A 6,048-nucleotide genomic window follows, 5' to 3' on the forward strand; every position below is an offset into this window, starting at 1 on the left:
CTCGGAGCCTCAGAGGACGCGCACGAGTTTCCCAGGAGGGGCTGTATCAGGACGAATTCAAAACTCAGGAAAATTGTCCTGGAACACCTTCCCTAAGGATGCTAGAATGGAATTGAAGAGGCAGGCGAGCGGCCACCACGGTCCTCTAGCAGTCCTTAGGGTGCGCGGAGAAGCCGGGTGCTCTGCGGCTTCGTTCTTCGCCCTCGTACAAGCTACCGCTCTGTCCGCTCCCGGAGCAGGAGAAGCGGCTGCTTCGCGCACACAACAGCGGAGCGGCAGCCCTACGCTCCGAAGCGCTGCTTCAGCCGAAAGACGCCGGCCACCGGCGCTTAGCTTCGGACAGCTCCGGAGAGCCGTAGTGTGCGTCTGCACTAAACTGCATGATAGCGAAAAGCTTTGGCAGTGTGTCTCGCAGGGAGATAGCTTAGGAGCGCAGCGCACTTATGCCTCCCTTGTCCAGAAACACGCATTTGCTGCACACTCCAAAAACACTGCTCTTCCTATGGTAATATGTAAGCTGCTGTCTGACGCCCGTTCTCTTCTGCCCACTCTTGCCCAGCTCGTTGTTTTAACGTGCACGTGCCGTCCTGGCATTCAGTGCACAGTGAAAGCAATCGCAAAAGTCCAGCAGCTGCTGACTGCCAAACACAAGGCGCTGGCTGTGTTCTTGCTTCTCGACAACTCAACGCAGCCCTTCATTTCTGCAGCTGCCATCGAGTTCTCTGCATCTCGAGCCTTCGGAAACGAGCACGAGTTTCCCAGGAGGGGCTTCATCAGGACGAAGTCAAAACCCAGGAAAATTGTCTTGGAGCACCTTCAATAAAGCATGCCAGCACTGCATTGAAAAGGCAGGTAGCTTTAGCCACCGTCCTCTAGCAGTCGCAAGGCTGTGCACACAATTTCGTCTCTCTGCAGCAACGTTCTTCGCCCTCGTACAAGCTACCGCTCTCTCCGGCTCCCGGAGCAGGAGAAGCGGCTGCTTCGCGCACACAACAGCGGAGCGGCAGCCCTACGCTCCGAAGCGCTGCTTCAGCCGAAAGACGCCGGCCACCGGCGCTTGGCTTCGGACAGCTCCGGAGAGCCGTAGTGTGCGTCTGCACTAGACTGCATCATAGCGAAAAGCTTTGGCAGTGTGTCTCGCAGGGAGATAGCTTAGGAGCGCAGCGCACTTATGCCTCCCTTGTCCAAAAACACGATTTTACTGCACACTCCAAAAATAGTGCTCTTTCCTGGGCAATACGTAAGCTGCTATCTAGCGGCCGTGATTTTTCGGCTACTCTTGCCCAGCTCGTTGTTTTAACGTGCACATGCCGTCCTGGCATTCAGTGCACAGTGATAGCAATCGCAAAAGTCCAGGTGCTGCTGACTCCCAAACACAAGGCGCTGGCTATGTTCTTGCTTCTCGACAACTCAACGCAGCCCTTCATTTCTGCAGTTGCCATCGAGGTCTCTGCATGTCGGAGACTCAGAGGACGAGCACGAGTTTCCCAGGAGGGGCTGCATCAGGACGAATTCAAAACTCAGGAAAATTGTTCTGGAACACCTTCCCTAAGGATGCTAGAATGGAATTGAAGAGGCAGGCGAGCGGCCACCACGGTCCTCTAGCAGTCCTTAGGGTGCGCGCAGAAGCCCGGTGCTCTGCGGCTTCGTTCTTCGCCCTCGTACAAGCTACCGCTCTGTCCGGCTCCCGGAGCAGGAGAAGCGGCTGCTTCGCGCACACAACAGCGGAGCGGCAGCCCTACGCTCCGAAGCGCTGCTTCAGCCGAAAGACGCCGGCCACCGGCGCTTAGCTTCGGACAGCTCCGGAGAGCCGTAGTGTGCGTCTGCACTAAACTGCATGATAGCGAAAAGCTTTGGCAGTGTGTCTCGCAGGGAGATAGCTTAGGAGCGCAGCGCACTTATGCCTCCCTTGTCCAGAAACACGCATTTGCTGCACACTCCAAAAACACTGCTCTTCCTATGGTAATATGTAAGCTGCTGTCTGACGCCCGTTCTCTTCTGCACAGTCTTGCCCAGCTCGTTGTTTTAACGTGCACGTGCCGTCCTGGCATTCAGTGCACAGTGAAAGCAATCGCAAAAGTCCAGCAGCTGCTGACTGCCAAACACAAGGCGCTGGCTGTGTTCTTGCTTCTCGACAACTCAACGCAGCCCTTCATTTCTGCAGCTGCCATCGAGTTCTCTGCATCTCGAGCCTTCGGAAACGAGCACGAGTTTCCCAGGAGGGGCTTCATCAGGACGAAGTCAAAACCCAGGAAAATTGTCTCGGAGCACCTTCAATAAAGCATGCCAGCACTGCATTGAAAAGGCAGGGAGCTTTAGCCACCGTCCTCTATCAGTCGCAAGGCTGTGCACACAATTTCGTCTCTCTGCAGCAACGTTCTTCGCCCTCGTACAAGCTACCGCTCTGTCCGGCTCCCGGAGCAGGAGAAGCGGCTGCTTCGCGCACACAACAGCGGAGCGGCAGCCCTACGCTCCGAAGCGCTGCTTCAGCCGAAAGACGCCGGCCACCGGCGCTTGGCTTCGGACAGCTCCGGAGAGCCGTAGTGTGCGTCTGCACTAAACTGCATGATAGCGAAAAGCTTTGGCAGTGTGTCTCGCAGGGAGATAGCTTAGGAGCGCAGCGCACTTATGCCTCCCTTGTCCAGAAACACGATTTTACTGCACACTCCAAAAACAATGCTCTTTCCAGGGCAATATATAAGCTGCTTTCTGACGTCCGTGATCTTTCGATTACTCTTGCCCAGCTCGTTGTTATAACGTGCACATGCCGTCCTGGCATTCAGTGCACAGTGAAAGCAATCGCAAAAGTCCAGCAGCTGCTGACTCCCAAACACAAGGCGCTGGCTATGTTCTTGCTTCTCGACAACTCAACGCAGCCCTTCATTTCTGCAGTTGCCTTCGAGGTCTCTGCACTCGGAGCCTCAGAGGACGCGCACGAGTTTCCCAGGAGGGGCTGTATCAGGACGAATTCAAAACTCAGGAAAATTGTCCTGGAACACCTTCCCTAAGGATGCTAGAATGGAATTGAAGAGGCAGGCGAGCGGCCACCACGGTCCTCTAGCAGTCCTTAGGGTGCGCGGAGAAGCCGGGTGCTCTGCGGCTTCGTTCTTCGCCCTCGTACAAGCTACCGCTCTGTCCGCTCCCGGAGCAGGAGAAGCGGCTGCTTCGCGCACACAACAGCGGAGCGGCAGCTGTACGCTCCGAAGCGCTGCTTCAGCCGAAAGACGCCGGCCACCGGCGCTTAGCTTCGGACAGCTCCGGAGAGCCGTAGTGTGCGTCTGCACTAAACTGCATGATAGCGAAAAGCTTTGGCAGTGTGTCTCGCAGGGAGATAGCTTAGGAGCGCAGCGCACTTATGCCTCCCTTGTCCAGAAACACGCATTTGCTGCACACTCCAAAAACACTGCTCTTCCTATGGTAATATGTAAGCTGCTGTCTGACGCCCGTTCTCTTCTGCCCACTCTTGCCCAGCTCGTTGTTTTAACGTGCACGTGCCGTCCTGGCATTCAGTGCACAGTGAAAGCAATCGCAAAAGTCCAGCAGCTGCTGACTGCCAAACACAAGGCGCTGGCTGTGTTCTTGCTTCTCGACAACTCAACGCAGCCCTTCATTTCTGCAGCTGCCATCGAGTTCTCTGCATCTCGAGCCTTCGGAAACGAGCACGAGTTTCCCAGGAGGGGCTTCATCAGGACGAAGTCAAAACCCAGGAAAATTGTCTCGGAGCACCTTCAATAAAGCATGCCAGCACTGCATTGAAAAGGCAGGGAGCTTTAGCCACCGTCCTCTATCAGTCGCAAGGCTGTGCACACAATTTCGTCTCTCTGCAGCAACGTTCTTCGCCCTCGTACAAGCTACCGCTCTCTCCGGCTCCCGGAGCAGGAGAAGCGGCTGCTTCGCGCACACAACAGCGGAGCGGCAGCCCTACGCTCCGAAGCGCTGCTTCAGCCGAAAGACGCCGGCCACCGGCGCTTGGCTTCGGACAGCTCCGGAGAGCCGTAGTGTGCGTCTGCACTAGACTGCATCATAGCGAAAAGCTTTGGCAGTGTGTCTCGCAGGGAGATAGCTTAGGAGCGCAGCGCACTTATGCCTCCCTTGTCCAAAACCACGATTTTACTGCACACTCCAAAAATAGTGCTCTTTCCTGGGCAATACGTAAGCTGCTATCTAGCGGCCGTGATTTTTCGGCTACTCTTGCCCAGCTCGTTGTTTTAACGTGCACATGCCGTCCTGGCATTCAGTGCACAGTGATAGCAATCGCAAAAGTCCAGGTGCTGCTGACTTCCAAACACAAGGCGCTGGCTATGTTCTTGCTTCTCGACAACTCAACGCAGCCCTTCATTTCTGCAGTTGCCATCGAGGTCTCTGCATGTCGGAGACTCAGAGGACGAGCACGAGTTTCCCAGGAGGGGCTGCATCAGGACGAATTCAAAACTCAGGAAAATTGTTCTGGAACACCTTCCCTAAGGATGCTAGAATGGAATTGAAGAGGCAGGCGAGCGGCCACCACGGTCCTCTAGCAGTCCTTAGGGTGCGCGCAGAAGCCCGGTGCTCTGCGGCTTCGTTCTTCGCCCTCGTACAAGCTACCGCTCTGTCCGGCTCCCGGAGCAGGAGAAGCGGCTGCTTCGCGCACACAACAGCGGAGCGGCAGCCGTACGCTCCGAAGCGCTGCTTCAGCCGAAAGACGCCGGCCACCGGCGCTTAGCTTCGGACAGCTCCGGAGAGCCGTAGTGTGCGTCTGCACTAAACTGCATGATAGCGAAAAGCTTTGGCAGTGTGTCTCGCAGGGAGATAGCTTAGGAGCGCAGCGCACTTATGCCTCCCTTGTCCAGAAACACGCATTTGCTGCACACTCCAAAAACACTGCTCTTCCTATGGTAATATGTAAGCTGCTGTCTGACGCCCGTTCTCTTCTGCCCACTCTTGCCCAGCTCGTTGTTTTAACGTGCACGTGCCGTCCTGGCATTCAGTGCACAGTGAAAGCAATCGCAAAAGTCCAGCAGCTGCTGACTGCCAAACACAAGGCGCTGGCTGTGTTCTTGCTTCTCGACAACTCAACGCAGCCCTTCATTTCTGCAGCTGCCATCGAGTTCTCTGCATCTCGAGCCTTCGGAAACGAGCACGAGTTTCCCAGGAGGGGCTTCATCAGGACGAAGTCAAAACCCAGGAAAATTGTCTCGGAGTACCTTCAATAAAGCATGCCAGCACTGCATTGAAAAGGCAGGGAGCTTTAGCCACCGTCCTCTATCAGTCGCAAGGCTGTGCACACAATTTCGTCTCTCTGCAGCAACGTTCTTCGCCCTCGTACAAGCTACCGCTCTGTCCGGCTCCCGGAGCAGGAGAAGCGGCTGCTTCGCGCACACAACAGCGGAGCGGCAGCCCTACGCTCCGAAGCGCTGCTTCAGCCGAAAGACGCCGGCCACCGGCGCTTGGCTTCGGACAGCTCCGGAGAGCCGTAGTGTGCGTCTGCACTAAACTGCATGATAGCGAAAAGCTTTGGCAGTGTGTCTCGCAGGGAGATAGCTTAGGAGCGCAGCGCACTTATGCCTCCCTTGTCCAGAAACACGATTTTACTGCACACTCCAAAAACAATGCTCTTTCCAGGGCAATATATAAGCTGCTTTCTGACGTCCGTGATCTTTCGATTACTCTTGCCCAGCTCGTTGTTATAACGTGCACATGCCGTCCTGGCATTCAGTGCACAGTGAAAGCAATCGCAAAAGTCCAGCACCTCCTGACTCCCAAACACAAGGCGCTGGCTATGTTCTTGCTTCTCGACAACTCAACGCAGCCCTTCATTTCTGCAGTTGCCATCGAGGTCTCTGCACTCGGAGCCTCAGAGGACGCGCACGAGTTTCCCAGGAGGGGCTGTATCAGGACGAATTCAAAACTCAGGAAAATTGTCCTGGAACACCTTCCCTAAGGATGCTAGAATGGAATTGAAGAGGCAGGCGAGCGGCCACCACGGTCCTCTAGCAGTCCTTAGGGTGCGCGGAGAAGCCGGGTGCTCTGCGGCTTCGTTCTTCGCCCTCGTACAAGCTACCGCTCTGT

Source organism: Lonchura striata, unplaced genomic scaffold (genome assembly GCF_046129695.1).
Source record: "Lonchura striata isolate bLonStr1 unplaced genomic scaffold, bLonStr1.mat Scaffold_100, whole genome shotgun sequence".
Lineage (NCBI taxonomy): Eukaryota > Metazoa > Chordata > Aves > Passeriformes > Estrildidae > Lonchura > Lonchura striata.